Source organism: Nicotiana tomentosiformis, chromosome 3 (assembly GCF_000390325.3).
Source record: "Nicotiana tomentosiformis chromosome 3, ASM39032v3, whole genome shotgun sequence".
In the NCBI taxonomy this organism is placed as follows: domain Eukaryota; kingdom Viridiplantae; phylum Streptophyta; class Magnoliopsida; order Solanales; family Solanaceae; genus Nicotiana; species Nicotiana tomentosiformis.
In genome coordinates, this window is record NC_090814.1 from 101,858,902 (window position 1) to 101,879,538 (window position 20,637).

Consider the following 20,637-nt stretch of genomic DNA (forward strand, 5'->3'; position numbering starts at 1 on the left):
CAATCCACACAAAGCTCTACTCCAAAGTGCCTTTGCCTCTTGAATCGGTCTCCAAACTCCCCAAATCTATCCAAAAGCAGTACAATACAATTAATATAGGCAAAAGGAATCAATTTCATAAGAAAAACATAAAATTATAAGCCAAAATCCAAAATTGGCTCAAACTGGCCCCCGGGCCCACGTCTTGAAATCCGACAAAAGTCACAAAACCTGAAAGCCCATTTACTCACGAGTCTAACCATACTAAATTTATCAAAATCCGACACTATTTGGTCATCCAAATACCCAAAATTCACTCTCTAATTTCCTAGCCCTAAACCCCCAAATTTCACCTCAACAACTCACCAACTAGGTGTAAAATCAGTGGAAAAACATCATTATTGATCACAAATGAGTACAAGAAGCTTACCTCAAGAATCCCCTCGAAAACCCTCTCCAAAATCGCCTAAGACCGAGTTCAAAATGTTGAAATGATGCCAAAATCGCAAACTCTCATTTTTAAATATTCTGCCTTGGCCTTTCGCACCTGCGGCCACTAGTCCGCACCTGCGGGACCGCTTTTGCGGTTATTACTCCGCACCTGCGGGACCGCTTCTGCGGTTATTACTCCGCTTCTGCGGAAACCAGTTAAGTTACTGGGCTCGCACCTGCGCTCCAGGTTTTGCACCTGCGGAGGCGCTTCTGCGGCCCCTTGTCTGCTTCTGCGGAAACAACCAAACCTTCAAGCTTCGCACCTGCGTCCTCGTAGGTGCGGAAGGAACATCGCACATGTGACCACTGCCTTCTCCACCTAGACCATTTATGCGTCTCTCTTCCCGCTTCTGCGGGCTCGCACCTGCGCTGCCCTCTCCGCAGGTGCGGTTACACCAGTAGAAGCAATACTTCAGCTGCTTCACCAACTCTAAAACCAAGTCCGTTAACCACCCGAAATCAACTTGAGACCCTCGAAACCTCAACCAAACATACCAACAAATCCTAAATCATGATACGGACTTAGTCGAATCCTCAATTCACCTCAAACAACATTAAAACACGAATTACATATGGATTCAAGCCTAATGAACTTTGAAATATCCAAATTCTACAAACGACACCGAAATATATCAAATCACGTCCGATTGACCTCAAATTTTGCACACAAGTCATAAATGACCCCACGAACCTACTACAACTTTCGGAATCAGAATCCGACCCTGATATTAAAAAGTCAACCCCCCGGTCAAACTTCCCAAAAAATCGACTTTCGCCATTTCAAACCTAAATCAGCTACAGACGTCAAATTCACAGTCTGGACACACTCCTAAGTCCAAAATTACCTAACTGAGCTAACGGAACGGACGGAACTCCATTCTGGAGTCGTCTTCACACAATTCCGACTATAGTCAAACTCCTAAGACTTAAACTTCCGTTTTAGGGACTACGTTTTCCAAAATACTCCGAAACCAAAAACAAAACCTCCTGACAAGTCACATAAGCAGAAACAGATACGGGGACAGCAGAAAATAGGGATCGGGGCTATTACTCTCAAAACGATTGGCCGCGTCATTACAAATATCTTTGGCTTAGACGGTGTAATGGTGTTTGTCACAGATAAAGAAAGTAAATTTTTTGACTAAAATGAAGTCTTTAGCTCAGCCGGTGTAATGATCTTTACTTCAAACAAAATAAATCTTTTGCTCAGATGGTGTAATGGTCTTCATTTCAGACAAAATAAATCTTTGGCTCAGATGGTATAATGATCTCGCCTCAAATAAAAGTAAATTCTTTGGCTTAGACGATGTGATGATATTTGCCGCATATAAAGAAAGTCAAATTTTCAAATAAAATAAGTCTTTAGCTCAAATGGTGTAATGGTCTTCGCTTCAGACAAAATAAATATTTGGCTCAGACGGTGCAATAATCTCGCCTCAAATGGTGTAATGGTCTTCGCCTCAGATAAAATAAAATTTTAGCTAAGACGGTGTATTTGCATTCGCCTAAAAAAAGAGTGTCTTCTACTTGAGACAAGGTAAATTTTAAGGACGTTATATTGTTGATTTATCAAAAGTGCGGGGAAAAAAAAAAGGAAAAAAAATATAGAATAATTTCAAAGATGGTGAAGGAGATGAGTTACCTATTAAAAAAGTCTAAGCAACTCAAGTCTCCTTAGTTCCTGAAAGTATATTCTATTCTTGTTACATGCAACGGACCAAAAATCTAGTAAGTTATTTGGTTTGAATATATGTTATGCTGAGATTAGTTATTCTAGTATTACTTTTAATTCACTGTTTGGTATGTTGTATTAAAAATAACATTTGTATAATTTCTAAGAAGAAGCTATAAGTTATCCCGGTATTAATTTTAATACCGGGATAACTTATCTCAAGTTTGCTAACCAAATAAAGTATTAAGGTGATATTAAATTTTTATCCCAACACTATTTATAGTTATACCTCATACCAAACGACCCCTAAAAGAATTCCAAAGGCATGTGATAAAATTTGAAAGTGTACACAAATATGACAAAAGGTTTGTGAAGTTGTCACTTAATGTACATAAAGTGAAGAAAGGTTGATAAATAAAGTACTACATGTCATAAAAAAGGGAAGCAGCTCTATACTGTTTGCATCACATTTTCTAAGATAAATGCCTTTAAAATGGTTTATTACCCATTGGATTAAACTTTGAAGATGTATAAGGCAATTTGAGTGCAGATAAGTCACTGTTTAAATTTTGCAAGTAATACCTAGAAACGCGATAAAGCAGATACAAAATTTACTTGGTCATACTGACATTTGATGAAGCCGTGATTCAGTCATTAACAATAAAAAAAATTAGTTATTGTTATTAATTCAACTGAGTCCAAGATATGTGAAAGTAAGACAAAAAGAATATTTAAATCCAAACTTCGCAGAAGAGAAAGAACACCATTTTCATAAATGATAATTACGTGGGCCTCTCTATTGACTTCTCCAAATCAAAGCTGTTACTAAATTCTATCATGGCAATCTTTTAAAAAAAGTGTTAATGAAAATAAAAGTGTTTTCATGTGACACGCCTCACAAGAAAGGGCAAGACTCATGAACGAAATAAAAGCATTATGGTGACAGTGCTCTTAGCCCTATTTAAAATTGCCATAGAAGGGGACTAAGAAAAGATTGGCATGTACCTATTGTGCTATTTTGTTTTTTTTTTTAAAAAAAAAAAGAGGAGAGGTTTGAAACAAAGTTTGTGATAAAAGTCCAAGAATATCTTCAAGTTGGGTGCTTCTTGCAAAAAAAAAAGAAGTGAAAGTACAAAAAGTAATGTACTTGCTGAAAATGACATAAAGCAAATAAGGGTTGTTATTGACTTATTTTACAACTTAAGTATAAAAAAGGATTGAGGTAAAGTTTGTGATGAAATTTGTCACATATTTCTTTAATGGTTAAAAAAAATAACATTGTACCGGCTGAAAATGACATAAAAGTAAATTGAATAATATAAGAAAAGTAACATTATACATGTTGAAAATAACATAAAGTAAAAATAATTAGCATGGAAAAGAGCTCAACGGTGATTCTATTGGCAAGTTTTATTAGGAAATGGTAAGGCTGGCAAGTGGGCCGGTCCAGGACCGGGACCGGCTCAGGACCGCGGCCCATGTTGGTTGTGGGCCTAAATGGGTTGAATCGTTTAAGACCGGGACCGGGGGAGGTGGGCCTGGCAAGTGGGCCGGTCCTTATCTTGAGGCCCGCGAGACCGGACCGTTTAAGACCGGGACCGGACCGGTCCTACCGGGCTTAAACGGTCTCAACGGCCATAATTTTTAAAAAAAATCTGCCCGTTTGGGCATTTAAAATCTAGCTATTTCCTCTACTAAAATAGCCGTTGGCTATTTATAAAATAGCCATTTAACCCTCCCTCCCCCCTCCCCAACTTTATTTTAATCCCAAACTTTTTATAATTACACTTTTTTCCCTATTTTGAACTATATATACCCCCTCATTCTTTCATTTTTCTCACAAAATCATCAATCTCTCTCAATCTCTCTCTAATTTTCTTCTATAATTGCTTACTTTATTATTATAATTTGTGAAAAATTGTGAAGTTGGTGAATTGAAGTATTCAACTCTTCAACGATAATTAATTTTCAACAAGTTGTTCGTCAATTCGGTAAGCTCGTTCCAACTCTTAAGTTTTAATATTATAGTTTTGTTTGTTTTATTTACTGTGTATTGTTTGATTAATTAAGATGGTTTATTCCTTAAAAAATATTTAGTAAAAATAAGGAAAAATCTAAGAGTGGTGAATCTAGTGGCCAATCTGTTCCTCCTCCACTTCCCCCGGCTCCCCGACCCAAACCTGTTACCCATCCTACACCTGCTATTTCTGATAGCGATAATAGTTTATTATAATTTATCGAGAGTCAATTTTGCCATAATATTGCACCCGATGAAAAATTAAACCATGAATATATGAATGGTCTTTATGGTAATCCAACTATTGATGAAAATGATGATGAAGAAATAGATTTTGATAAAACACAACCGGGTGACGATACACCCACTAGTGTTGCTCCTGAAGTTAACCCAACTAATAATAATCCAAATGATGCCCCATCTGACCCTCCTGTTACTGCCCCTACTTTTTCTAGACAACCTTCTAAACGGACAGAAACATATGTTGTTTGGCTATTTTTTTACTCAACTAAGAAAAAAGAATTGGGCTAAGTGTAAAACTTATGGCAAAGAGTTAGCTTTTAAATATATTGGAGGTCGGGGGGACGGAAAGTTTGACTAGACACATATTGCTTCATCCTCAAGATAAAGTTAGATATTTTTGTATGAAGGCTTTGGCCGAGGGGACAAGTGTACCTAGTCAGGCTGACCTTATGTAACGATCCGGCCTGTCGTTTTGAGAGTTAGATCCCCGAACCCCTATTAACTGCTTTCCCCAAATCTATTTCTGCTATTGTGACTTGCCGGAATGATTGGTTTTGAGTTTCGGAGTGTTTTGGGACACTTAGTCCCTAAAAGAGAGCTTAAGCCTTAGGATTTGGACCGTAGTCGGAACTGTGTGAAAACGACTCCGGAATAGAATTCCATCAGTTTCGTTAGTTCCGTTAGGTAATTTTGGGTTTAGGATCGTGTCCGAATTTTGTTTTGGAGGTTCGTAGTTCATTTAGGCTTGAAATGGCGAAAGTCAAATTTTTGAAGTTTTTGGCCGGTAGTGAAATTTTTCATATCGGAGTCGTTTTTCGATTCCGGAAGCTGGAGTAGGTATGTAATATTGATTATGACTTGTGCGAAAAATTTGAGGTCAATCGAACGTGATTTGATAGGTTTCGGCATAGGTTGTTGAATTTTGAAGTTTCAAGTGCTTTAAGTTTGAATTGGAGGGTGATTCGTGATTTTAGCGTTGTTTGATATGATTTGAGAGCTTGACTAAGATCGTATGGTATTTTAGGATTGGTTTGTATGTTTGGTCGAGGTCCCGGGGGCCTCGGGTGTGTTTCGGATGCTCAACGAGTCATCTTTGGACTTAGAGAAGTGGCAGATTTCTGGTGTTTTATTGCAGAAAAACCCTTCATCGCGTTCGCGAGAGGTGCCTCGCGATCGCGTAGAGCATATGGGAAAGGCAGCGAACTTGTTCTTCGTATTTGCGATGTTGTTCCCGCGTTCGTGAAGGTGTGGGACCTTAAGCCTATGCGTTCGCGATATGGTCCTCGCGTTCGCGTAGAGGAATGGGGCTGAGGAAGCTTCGGGCATTAAGCCTACGCGTTCGCGAAGAGGTTCTCGCATTCGCGAAGTGTCCGTTAGTGGAAGGTACGCGTTCGCGAGAGTCCCCTCGCGTTCGCGGAGGAGGAATTTTGGGCCAGTGGAAGATTGTTCATCGCGTTCGCAATCGTGATGTCGCATTCGCGAAGAAGAACGCACCTAGGCAGAATTTAAGGTTCAAAAACGAGGGTTGAGTTCATAATACAAAAATTTAATTGAGAGCTCGGTAGAAGGCGAAATTTGGAGAGATTTTCGGAGGAAATTTTTGGGTAATGATTCCTAACTCCTTTATGGTTATATTCTACTAATCTATGGTTGATTTCATCATTTAATTTCGGATTTGGGGTGAAAAAATAAGAAAGATTCTTAGGCCGCATTTTAGGGTTTTGATCGAGATTTTGGTAACGGATTTGAGCAATGTTGGTACGAGTAAACTCGTAAGTGAATGGGTTTTCGTATTTTGTGACTTTTACCCGATTTCGAGACGTGGGCCCGGGGTGACCTTTTTGGTGATTTTCCTAATTTCACGCTTTAGCTTCGAATTAATTAGCTAAATTAGTTACTTGTAGTTATATTTACATTATGCAATTTATTTAAATAGATTCAGTCTATTTGGAGTCGGATACTCGTGGCAAGAACGTGTTACCGAGGTGATTTGAGCGGTTCGAGGAACCTTGTGTTGGGGACTTCCCCCTTAGGATATCTTGATATTATTTAGTGTGTGGGCGCCGTGTACATGAGGTGATGAGTACGTACACGGGCTATTATTGCAAAAAAAAAAAATCCTGTTTAACCTTTTTAAATCATAAATTGCTTCTCTTATTAAGTTGTATTAATATGTTTAATTGTGTAGTTTAGACTAGTAAAGCATGCTTACGCGTTTTAACTGCCTAATTGACATTCTGTGCGTCATGTTTAGCTAAGTCCTTATTTGCCTTATCTGTGTCCAGTATAAACTACATAACTCGATGTTATACCTGTCATTTCATCTTGCGTTGCATATTTACTTTGGGACTACGGACGTATTCCGGGAGATCCCCCAGCACTGCATATTTACTTTGAAACTACGGGACGGTATCCCGAGAGATTTCCCACTGTGTTTACCTTGTTTTGAGCCTAGGGCTCCCTTAACTGTTAAATTTTTGAGAATTTCTTTAACTGTGTTACTGTAAATTCTACTTATATCTTTTACAGTTTAATTTATTATATTTACTCCAGTAGGGCCTTGACCTGACCTCGTCACTACTCGACCGAGGTTAGGCTTGGCACTTACTGGGTACCATTGTGGTGTACTCATGCCCTTTCCTGCACATATTTTCGTGTGCAGATCCAGGTACGAGCTATCAGCCTTGGGGTTAGTGCGTGCTGCTGATTCTAGGAGACTTCAAGGTACTTCTACTTGCGTCCGCAAATCTTCAGAGTCCCCTTCTACTCCCTCGTCTAGAGACTTTCCTTATTATCTTCAGACTTTTGTATAGATTTGCGTAGATTATAGCAGCTTGTGACTTAGTGATATTCCGCGTCTTGGGAAACTATTTTGTATATGCCGAGTGGTGATACTCTTGGCTATTTATAATATGCTGTTTATCTTTAAAATATTGTATTTTCTTTATATTTTTTAAAATATTAGGCTTACTTAGTCGTAAAGACTAGGTGCCATCACGACCCCTTACGGAGGGATAATTTGGGTCGTGACACCTTAGTACCAGGTCAAATCAATTTCAACGGGAATTAACACTGTTACCGGTGGTATTTTATATTATGATCCAAAAAGAGATCAGGAAGAATTGGCAAAAATCGTTACTGTTATGTGCTTACCCTATAGTTTTCATTCTAACCCTCACTTTGTGCATTATATTAGAAAAATTTATAATCCTACTTATAAAGGTTTTCCTCGCACAACCGTAAAGAGCGATATTTATAAATATAAACATGAATATGAATAATATTTGTGCTATTTATTTACTCATATAAATTATCGTGTTGCTATTACAACTGATATTGATAGAAGTGGTAATGACTGCGATTAACTTACTGTTACCAGTCATTGGATTGATAAGGATTGGATAATGCAAAAGCTCATTATTGCTTATAGAATAATTAATTCACGTCACACATGGCAGTTTATTTCTAGCACGGTTACGGATATTTGTAGATATTTTTATATTAATGATAAAATAATATCAGTTTCAATGGATAATGCTACTAGTAACACAAATGTTGTAGCATTGCTTACCACTACACTAAGTCCTGCATTTAGTAATATTTTTAATATTAGATGTATTTGTCATATTTACCATTTAATTGTGGGTGATGGTATGAGAATTTTAAATGTTAAAATTAAAAAGGTTAAAATGGCTCTTAACTGGCTTTTCTATTCAAACCGTAGAAGTCGACTTAGAGAATATTTTAAAAGATGCAACGAATTTGGCCTAAGAGAAAGAAAAGCTCATAAACCTTGTCCAACTAGATGGAATTACATGTATGAAAGTTTAGTTATTGCATATGAATATAGAAACCCCATAAACTCAACGTTTAATGCTCATGTAAGTGATGATGATGAGCACCTTACAAATGCGGATTGTGCTAATGTTAAAATGCTTGTAGATGCTTTAGAAAAAATTTATATTGCTACAAATGAATTTTTTGGGCAATATTATCCTACTATTTCTAACTGTTTAGTTTATATTGCAGAACTTGCAAATTTGTTTGATCATTTTTCATAGGGTGGGGAAATTTATCAACTTGCTATTGATTCTATGAGAAAAAAGTTTAAAAAATATTTTTTCCCTATTCCCCCTATTTATGGTGTTGCTGCCTTGTTAAATCCTATTATGAGATTAGGAGGTCCTCAATTTTGGTATGAAACTGTTTATAATGGTTTAGCACTTGAAGATGAGGAGCTGTCTAAACTTCCGGACGCAATAGCCTCAATTAAAATTAATGTTCAAACTATTTATAATACTTATCTAGTTGAATTAGGTCACGCTAGACCAAATTTTCCAACTCTTTCTTCTTCTAGTTCTCAATCATCTAAAAGAACTATGAGAGTAAGAGCACTTAGTGCTTGGGTGGGGTTCAGGTATAACAACCCGGTCGGTCGTTTTAAGCATTTACACTTCTTTCAACTATTTGAGGTCTTGAATAACTTTCTACGAGGTATTATGACTTGTGTGAATTGTCGGTTTTGGTTATAAGATATTTCGGAGTTAGCCTGGAAGAATGAATTTCATGTTGGAAGCTTAAGTTGAAATAGTTGACCGAATATTAACTTATGTGTAATAGAGTTTTGATGATTTCAATTACATTTGTACTTGTGAGATTTTTTCTGCTAAATTAAATCATTATGTTTTAAATTTTAAAAGACATGTGGTTTATTGAGATTGTCGGCTTGCCTAGAATTGAGATCGGCGCCATCACGACAAGTGAGATTTTGGATCATGACATCAGGGGTTCTCAAGTTTTTAGTACTAGTGATTTTTCACAACTAAATGAGCTTGAAGTTTATTTGTCACAGGGAATTGAGGAAGTGAATCCCGACGGCTCCTTTAGTATTTTGCAATGGTGGAAGGACAAAGAAAAATACTTTCCGATTCTTTCAAGGATGGCCCGAGACATTTTAACTATTCAAGTTTCAACAGTGGCATCGGAGAGCGCTTTCAGTCAAGCAAGACTTCAACTCGGTGATTATAGAGCATTTATGAGAGAGAACTTGGAAAAATTAGTACTTTTGAGAGATTGGATCCGTTCGGAAAGAAGAAATTTTTGACTTGCTGAATCACAACCAGAGGTAGACGAAGCGTACGAAGAAATGCTAGCTGAACTTGCAGAGGATGCTGCTCTGCCCGGAAGCAGTGATGACCAAGCTTCTTTTTCGCCACCACCAACGAAAATTCCTCCGGACCTTGAAGGATTTATGAAATTTGTAAGAGATACCATGTAACTTGTATGAACAAAAATTAATATGTAACTTGTATTTTGGCACATCTTGATTGGTTTCTTTTTCTTCTCAATGGTGGTATTAGCACCTTGTTGTGCTCATTCCATAGGGGGGAGGAAAACTAAGAAAGATATTGCCATATTTTTTTTAATGCTATAATAAAATTATAACGCATTGCTTTGAATATCTCTTTACAATATTTTTGTCTTTAAATTTGAATTAAAAAATGTAGGTCACGATTCTATAATATAATTTACAAGGAATTGCCTTAGATATTTTTATTATCAATTTTTTCTCTCTAACTTCTATAAAAGAATTTTAAAAAAATAGATAGTATCTATTGGACCTACTTAGGCCCGGGACCGGCCCACTTAGACCGGGACCATTAGTTCGTGGGCCCGGTCCCGAGCCGGTTCCTACAAAAAACCACGAAATCCGGGCCCGTAAAGCCCCTTTAAGTTGGGGGTGGACCCACTTAAGATCGGCCCACGAAGTCCACTTAGGATCGGGCCGGACCCACATGCCAGCCATAGGAAAAGGGAGAACAATTAAATGAACTGCTGCCACTTCTTTTTGAAAAACTAAATAAATTACTTACTAGGTGCTTTGGCTTTCTCTCGTAGTATCCCAATATACTAATTTCTCCAGAGCAACAAATGTAACTCAATGCATATGCTGACTACCGTACCCCTTTTATAGGCGTAAAAAGCACCAACAAGTCCTATTTTTTTTTATAGATTAACCCAAGAGAGACCAGATAAGATAAATCTCCCCAAAATATGGTTGCTGATATACAATGAGAATATTTTGATCTATCGAAAAAATTTCAAGCTGTTGGAAAAGCTAAACCGAAATTACAGTCTTTCATGGCCTGCAATTGAGCGACAGCTTGATATCGGTAGATGCAGTCTCGGGTTTTGAGGAACAAAGCAAGTGTCCATCGTATTCCTATCCTATTAGAAGCTAAGCTAATTAGTCAAGGGATAATGTCACGCCCCAAATTCGGGGAGCACGACCGGCGCTCAACCGAGAGAACCCGGCCGAGCAAGTCTGTTAGATTTTCTTCTACCCAAATTCATTCATGGATAAAGAGGAGATGTATTTTATTAATCAAACACTCAAAAGATTTTATTAACAACTTCCTTATCATTCCTATTAGCAGCTTCATTCATAATTTTTAAAATATTACGAGTTTATAGAATTAATGAAAAACATGATTTCTAAATACCAATATTTCTAGCCCAATTCCCAACATCAACTACAACCCACAACCTGTCTATGGAGCCTCTAAGTACAATAGAAGAGTAATAGGGAAATGCCGGCTATCACAGATTAAAACCCACAACCTGTCAAAACACAGTGCGTGGGAAACAAAAGATACATGACCCCCAAAATAAAGAGAGTTCACCAAGTCAGCTAAAGAAAGTGTACCGCTATCACAGATCAATGTCGCCTGTTATGGATCCAGCTGCATCCATTAAAGATGTAGCGCCACCGGCAAAAGAGACTTTAGTACTGCCGAATAGTACTAGTATGTAAAGCTAAAAGTCCTCTTTCAAAATGAAATGACCATATAAGAAAAGATAACACATAAAAACGGCAAGTCACAATCAACAATATCCAAATGTTCAGTTAAAATATAATAATTTTCAAAATATGAACTTCATATACAATTGTTTGGTTGGGAGATCATTAGCACCGATATACCACTGTCTTTGTTAGCACGGAGTCTGATCACGCCCGGTCGGCTAGGCCATCTCCCCACGAATAATGTAGTTTGACGAGTGATGCGAAAGAAAGTTGTTACCAAGAGTAGTACCACCATGTGCGCAACATGGCGTCCGATCACACCCGATCAGCTAGGCCGCCTTCCCACATATGTCGTGTGGGTTGACTTTTCCAATCCATATTTGTTACCAATTTCATCCCAATTAAGGGGAATAATATCATAATTTCTTCAATATTTTAATTTCATCCCAAATAAGAGGATGTCACGACCCGGAATCCCCACCATCGGGACCGTGATGGTGCCTAACATTTCACTTGCTAGGCAAACCAACGTTAGAGAATCATTAAACCAAATCCTTATTTTTATTCAGTAAAAGTAAATAATAATAAATAGCTAAGGTGAAATATAATAAGTGCGGAATAATATAAAAACTGTATTAATTAATACCACCCGGATCTAGAGTCACAATTCACGAGCATTCTAGAATTCACTATAAGTAATAGTCTGAAAGAAATACAATTGTTTAAATGAAAGAAATAGTAAAACAGGAGGATAGACGGGGACTTCAAGGTCTGTGAACGCCGACAGATCTACCTTGAGTCTCCGGATAGTGGGTCCAACAGCTAAAATCTCGATCAACCCGAGCCGGTACCAAAATCTGCACAGAAAATACAGAGTGCAGTATCAGTATAACCGACCCCATGTATTGGTAAGTGTTGAGCCTAACCTCGGCGAAGTAGTGACGAGGCTAAGGCAAGGCACCTACAAATCAACCTCTACAATTTAATAGTGTATATACAAATAACAGTAATGAAGAGCTAGACAGAAAATATCGGGAGGGGAAAACATGCTGAGGGAAATACGAGATATAGAACTGCAACAGAATGATAATTGAAACAACCAATGTACTATAAATCAATAGAAACAATGAATACAGTAAAGGAAAAATGCACGGCATCACCCTTCGTGCTTTTACTCTCAATCTCACCATAAAATCAATAGGAACGGCACGGCATCACCCTTCGTGCATTAACTCTCATATCATGACACGACATCACCCTTCGTACTTTTATACTCACAATATGGCACGGCATCACCCTTCGTGTATTAACACTCACAATATGGCACAGCATCACCCTTTGTGCATTAACACTCACAATATGGCACGGCATCACCCTTCGTGCATTAACACTCTCCCTTACCATAATGCAATGCATAAATAACAATAGGGATATAGAATAACAAGTACAAGCCTTACTTCAACATTTGGTTCCACAATAACAATCTCAACTTTGTAATAAATACTCAATTATCACTAGAGAATCTGTAAACATGATAAGAACGATCAATTTAACAACACTAGTCTAAACACGTAACAATTTGGCATAGGAAAGAGACAATATAAGAAAACAGGAGAAAACACGGAAAACAGGTAAATTGGAGGCGCATAAGTACTCGTCACCTCACATATGCGCCGCTCACATGAATTTCCTCAAGTCAGGGTTAGACACAACACTTACCTCGCTCCAAAGGCCAATTAATACTCAATCACAGCTTTTCCTCTAGAATTCACCTCCAAGCCACTCGTATCTATTCAAAAATGACTCAATAATATCAAATATTGCTAAAGGAATCAATTATATTGCATAAATTAAATTTTTCAAATTTTTCTCCAAAAAGTTAAAAATCGATCCCGGACCCCCTTGGTCAAAATCCGAGGTTCGGACCAAAATTTATTTACCCATTCACCCCGAACCCGGATATATAATTGGTTTTGGAATCCGACCTCAAATTGAGGTCTAAATCCCCAAATTTTAAAATTCCTAATTTCTACCCAAACCCCTAATTCTACCATGAAAACTCTAGAGTTTAGGTTGATAATTCATAAAATGTAATGGGTAATTGAAAGAAAATGGTTTAGAACCACTTACCAACACTTTGGGAAAGAAAACAACTCTTGAAAATCGCCTCTAGTCCGTTTGATTTTTGAGAAAATGAAATAAATGGCCAATTCCTGTTTTGATTCTGTTTTAAGTGCTGGGCGACAGTGTTCATCGCGATCGCGTGAACACTGTCGCGTTCGCGAATGGCAGCCTTTTAAGGACTTACGTGATCGAAGGAGGCTTTACGCGTTCATGAAGGTTTAGCCCGCCTTACCTTCGCGTTCGCAAGACAGGGCTCGCGTTCGCATAGAGCTTCCTAGGTCCCCTGCCCAGCCTAGCTAAAGCTACATGTTCGCGTTCGCGTAGAGCAACTCTCCCCAATGCTCCGCGTTTACGACCATGGTCTCGCATTCGCGTAGAGTGAAATCCTCCCCAACCCAGGTTCCCCTTTGCAATCGCGAGAGTGACTACGCGATCGCGAAGCACGACACATCAGATACCAGGTACAGTAGAAACACTAGATTTTCTTAAGTCTAAAACATCTCGTGGCCTATCCGAAACTCACCTAATCCCTCGAGGCTCCAAACCAATCATGCACATAAGTCTAAAAATATCTTACGGACTTGATCGCGTGATTAATTTGCCAAAATAACACCTAGAACTACGAATTTAGCACCAAATCAAATAAAATTCTCAAGAACACTTTAAAATTTCTATTTTCTCAACTGGACGTCCGAATCATGTCAAACCAACTCTGTTTCTCATCAAATTTCACAGATAAGTCATAAATATTATTTTGGACCTATATCGGGCTCCGGAACCAATATACGAATCCGGTATCAACAAGGCCAAACATCAACAAATTATTAAAAATAATTAATTTTTAGACTTTTAACTTTCACCAAAAATTCATAACTCGAGCTAGGGACCTCCGAATTCGATTTCGGCATACGTCCAGGTCCCATAATTTGATACGGACCCACCAGGACCGTCAAAAAATAGATCCGGACCCGTTTACCAAAAATATTGACCGAAGTCAACTAAAATCAACTTTTAAGGAAAAAATTCTTATTTTCATTAATTTTCAACATAATTTTTTTTCGAAAATACGCCCGGACTGCGCACGCAAAATGAGGAGAGTAAAAATGAGATTTTAAGGCTTAAGAGCGCTGAATCGAGTTTAAAAATATAAGATGACCTTTTGGGTCATCATAGGGGAATAATCACAATCCACCCCTACACCGGTACGTGTAGTTTCAGGTGTGGGCCTTAGGACCCGCCCTTCCTCGATTTTGCTAATGATGCTCCCAAAAATATTTTTGATTTGATTTGCATACAAAGGTAACATAAATACAATTGTACTCACCTCAACATTTTTCACATTATATAAATTCTTATTAGTATTTCCAAACACTCACAACAATAATATTTTCTTGGCTCATTTGGCCATTCACAAGATTCTTTATTCCTGGCACAGTGGTCGTATTTCATATTTTACACTTTCGCCCTCTTTCAATTTCAAAGATCACCATCAAATATTAACATATAGAATATTTCAGCAACCATATACCTCAAATTTATTAGTAATGAAAACTTTAAACACAAAAGGTTTCTTCCCAAATAATGGGGCATACCGACCAGCAATGCAAACACACATCAAATCATAAGCAATCAATACATCATTTATTCTTGCAATACTCTTTCCTAGAAATGACAATATACAATTTCAACACCTGAGTATGTAAGAACTCGAATCACAATGGATATATTTGTAAAGTAAAGCATTAGTTAAAGTAGCCACTTATGGGCATGATTTGAGTACAAAAGATTTTAGGCAAATCTATTTTCGAAATCATTTTTAAAAAAATGAGTCGAGGCTCATTTCATATTCTTTATTGCATCCTCTCAAATTATTTGCACTACTAGCCACAATCATAACTTAAATTCTTGGCACGTTGGCCACACATTATACTTTCAATTCAAGAATATTGAGATTTGCTCACATAATTTGGCATACTAGCTTTCATTTGAAATACGATTCAAAGCCATAGCATTTTAATGCGCAACCCACACCTTAAAACTCACGTGAACATTCTGAAATTTGATTCTAAGAGAGAAAGTTTAGTCAACATACCTCAATTGAGCTTCCTTACACTCTAAAATATTCCGAAAATCTTAGCAATTTCAATCTATTTTAAAAATATAACAAATTGAATCAAAATTAGGAGGATGATCATGGTTCAAGCTCATTTCAGCATTTTATCAAACACTATGTGTGTATTAAGGTTCTATGGCCCTTTTATGAAAGACTTCACCATCCCACACCCCATTCTTTTCTATCTTTAACTCACAACCTCCTCACGTACCTTAAGAATACATGCATGCAAGGTAAGCACTCCCATCCCCATGAACTACCTTACTAATTGCCTATTCTAGTTATATTTCAAAATTAAGAGCTTGGTGATAGAATCTTACCTCTTAGGATGAAGACCTAGGGTGCTTCTCTTGATAAACTTCAAAGGTTTAAGCAAGAATTGAAGAGAAAGTTTTTTATGAAGATCACTTTCTCCCTCTAGGACTCTCTCTCACACTCTAAAGATATGAGAAATAAGCTCAAAATGGTCTATGGGATGTGTTTTAACGGAATAGGGTCGGGTTTAAAAGTCTCAAAAATGAAGCTCCGGAACAGGTTCTGCGATCGCATATGCGACCGCATAATAATTATGCGGTCCGCGAAATGACCGCGAAAGGTGGCTCTGGGAACTGGATTAGCCTGCTTCACTCTGCGGCAGTTATACGGCCCGCAGACCTGTTCTGCGGTCGCATAATGCGCCGCAGAATCTCCCTCCGCAAAAGTCTAAGGATGACTATGTGACCAAAGTGAGGTCCGCGAAACGGTTATGCGGTCGCATAATTGGCCGAAAAATTGACATAAAAAATACCCCAGAAAACTGCCTCACTCTACGACCATTTTGCGATTCGCAGAGTGGTTCTGCGGCCGCAGAACGGGCCGTAGAAATGCCTACTTCTTTCCAAGATTTTCCTTCAACTCCCCAGGCACTGTTCAATCTAAAAAATTCGAACCTCCACGCCTACTTCGGTATCACGAAATCTGGGTTTTTAGGAAAATTTTCACGGGGTTTTATAGATAAACTCAAGATTGGAAAATGATTTCAACTCATTTTCAAAAGTCACGTTTCGGGGCAACCAAAGTTGCTGAAACTTTGAGTCATGTGATGCCCTACAACACATATTCAATGCAAGTCCAAACATCTTTTCTGTTTTAAAAAAAAAATAAAAGTCTCGAACACCCAATTTTATCCTTAAGTCAAAGTAGGATATAATAATAATAATAATAATAATAATAATAATAATAATAATGAGCTCTTTGTATGCTTCTATATTGCTGGATATTATTCAAATGCAAATCTAAATTTGAATAGTTATCAAATAAGGGACACACAGTTTCTAGTAAAATGTGATACTTCAAACCTAGTCTCTTAATTCGATAAGTCTTGAAGTAGGGGCATTTGTAAGCATGCACATCTTGTTGGATTTTAAATCATAAATTATTCGGACTATATTAAATTCAAGAAATAGTCCAAATATTATGGCTAATACAATTGGATTGGTCATGTAAATTCAAATATATTGGACTAGTCCATTTAATTGGGTTACGAAAGATAAGCGCATTTTATTAGCCCAAGGTCCAAAAGGCTATTAGCCCATCTTAAAGCCCAGATTCATGCCACGTGTCAAGTGATGTGGCGATCTAAGTCAAGGGAACGAGACAATAAAATCACGCCACGTGTCAAATAATGTAGCAATCCAAGTCAAATAAATAAGTCAGTGAAATCGTGTCATGTGTCAAGAAAAGGTGACATACAAAGTCAAATCAACAATCAGTAGAGTTGTGCCAAATGTCTAGATGGTATTGGTCAAGTCAAACGGACCAATCAAATCACAAAGCCACACCGCGATCCCTACAACTATGAATAGAGGTCTTCATAAAGCTAGAAGATATCAGAAGTGATAACAAGAAGCAAACAGAGATCTTGTGGATCAAACATTGTAGATTTCTCTACAAGCTACAAGTTCAAGCACTCAAGCTACAAGTTCAAGTTCAAGATCAAGAACGAAGGCAAATCAAATACCAAGGCGTTCGAGATCAAATTACTTGTTTGTGATCAAATCCAAATCTAAGTCCAAGAAGGAGATTTAAGACCAAGCTTTACAAGCCCTTGAATCAAAATCAAAATCAAGTTAATCAAAATAGTTTACATTCTTGAAGAATCAGAGGAATACCATAGAGATTGTAACACTCATTACTTACTAAAATCAAATACTACATTTGTTATGTAATTTTCTAGTCTTGATTATTTATTTTTTTCGACGCAAAAATTTGTTGTTACAGTGTTATTCTTATACTCCCTCCGTTTCAATTTATGTGAAGCTATTTCTGTTTTAGTTCGTGCCAAAAAGAATGACATCTTTCCTTATTTGGAAACAATTTAACTTTATGCAATAATTTATAGCCACACAAAATATATGTGCATCAATCTACACCACAAGTTCAGAAGTTTTTTTTTTTGTTAAACTTTGTGCCCAGTCAAATGGGTCAACATAAATTGAAACGGAGGGAGTATAAAATTATCCCTTTTTAGTAAAAAATTAATGCTGAAAAAGAAGCACAAAGTTAACTAAAGTCGTTGCATGGTGTAACACTTAGTAGTATTTTATTGTAATATTTATTTAATTTATAAAAATTAACAAGTTGAGATTTTAATTTAATTGAATGTTAAATATTACAAATAAGAAATACATAAAAATTTATCAGAAGGAGTAAAAATAAAAATTTCCATATCTATATCTATACTATATTAAAAGCACGAAATCCCTTAACAAAATATCGTTCCCCTTTTATACCACTTTAAAATATATTTTATATTGGATAAAATATTAATTTAATTTATTTTCCTAATATGTAGGAATAGTCATTAATTATTTTTCTAATATTAAAAATAGCTATTTTAATTATTTGGATAATATTTAGAACTTTAATTTAAAAAATCATAATGTCCATTTAATTATTTATTTAATATTCAGGACTTGATTTGAAAAATCATATTATTTCATTCAATTCCTTTTCAAGGGTACTTCACTATCAACCCCAATTATAGAAGTATTTTTAAGACCACAAATATTATTTTTTGTTATAAATGTTTTGCTTTAGGAGCTCCTATTTTTCTTTTCTTCTTTCGGTTTAGTTCCTTTTCTAGGTTATGGGTACTTTTTTTGTAATAAAATTTTACGTTTAATAGTCCTTATTTTTCTTTTCTTTTTTAGAACTCTTTTTCTTTGTCTATTGAAGCTATACACAAATTTACCTAACATAGATTCTTTCCTTTATTAATTACATAGGCAAATACTTCTATAAAAAAGTTAGTATTCCATGGTCTTCATCATCATGAGTTAGCTTTCGTCATTAGATCTCAAGCTTTGCGAATTTTCAGGTTTTGTTTCTTTAGAAAATCTTTTTATATTTATTCATGCTTGAATTTTTGGCTTTCTAATCGTGATGATTGTTTTCTAGGTTATGTTTAACTCTCGGTATATGATGAATAAGTACTTCAATTATGTTAGCATGCATGCCTTTTATTTTAGGAGTTTTATGTAACGACCCGACCGGTCGTTTTGAGCTCCAGCGCATCGTTCAGCGGTTTGAGGCCTTGAGTAGCTTCACTTCAAGTATTACGACTTGTGCGCGTGGCCGGAATTGAATTTCGGGAAGTTCGGAGTTGATTTGGAAAGAAAATTCTAATTTCGGAAGCTTTAAGTTGGAAGAATTGACTAAGGTTTGATTTTTGAGTAAATGACCTCGGAATCGGGATTGGAAGGTTCCAACAGGTTCGTATAATAATTTTAGACTTGGACGTATGTCCGGATCGGATTTTGGATGACCCGGGAGCATTTTGGCTCCTATTGTGGAAGGTTGGCATTTTGGAAGAATTTCATAAATTTGGGTTGAAGTGCATTTCAATGTTATCAATGTCCGTTTGGAATTCCGAGTCTGAAAATAGCTCCGTATGGTAATTCTGGTATCGGGAGCGCGCCCGGAAGTGGATTTGGAGGTCCTTAGGTCATTTTGGGATCATTTCGTGAATGATGGAAATTTGAAGGTGTTCGAAAAGTTCGACCGGGAGCGGACTTTTTGATATCGGGGTCGGATTTCGATTCTGAAAGTTGAAGTAGATCTGTAATGTCAATTATGACTTGTGTGCAAAATTTGAGGTCAATCGGACGTGATTTGATGGATTTTGGCATCAAATGTAGAAATTTAAAGTTCTAAAGTTCATTAAGGTTGAATTGGGGTGCGATTCATGATTTTGATATTGTTGAATGTGATTTGAGGCCTCGAGCAGATCTGTGTTATGTTATGGGACTGGTTGGTATGATTGGACAGGGTCCCAGGGATCTCGGGTGTGTTTCGGGGTGATTTTGGATCAATTCCAGCTATTTGGAACTGTTGTTGCTGGTATCTAGTTTCCTTCTTCGCGGACACGAAGGGAGTCCCGCGTTCGCGAAGAGGAACTTTGAGGCTTCTAGGTTTCGCGAACGCAAGGCCGTGGATGCGAACACGAGGCAGTAGCTGGGAAGGCCTTTGCAAACGCGGCCAAGGCTACGCGAACGCAAATAAGAGAGGGAGCGGGGGCCTCGAGTCATTTAGTCATTTAGCCTTTAATATTTTTAGATTTTGACCACGAAATTGGACATGAAATTTAGAATAAATTATATATTTGAGTTCGTGGTGTCATGGGTAAAGTTTATCTTAAAAAATATTTGAAATTCGGGCACGTGGGCCCGAGGGTGATTTTTATCGACTTTTCAAGCGGAGTGAGGAATTTTTGTAAATTGAATTATAATGAGCATTCGAGTATATATTTATGGGTTTGCACATTTATTGACTAGTTTTGGAGCGTTGGGCTTTGGTTCGAGTTGTTGGAAGGGCTTGGGAGCCGGTTGTGAAATTTCGGAGATAGGTAAGTCTTCTTTCTAACCTTATAAGAGGGAATTAACCCCATAGGTAAAATAATTTAATATGTGCTCCTATTTGTGGGAGCTACGTACGCACGAGGTGACGAGAGTCCGTGCGTAGCTACTAATATGTTTATGTTCGGGTAGTCTAGGACCCAGATCATGTTATAATTGCGATGTTTGCATCATACTTGTTAATTTAAATTGCTTAAATCATATCGAAACTTGGTAAAGGAACTTTAAAAAGGTTAAACTTCATTTACTTGACCGTTAAATGAGAATTTAAAATATTGGAATATTTGCCTCTTAATA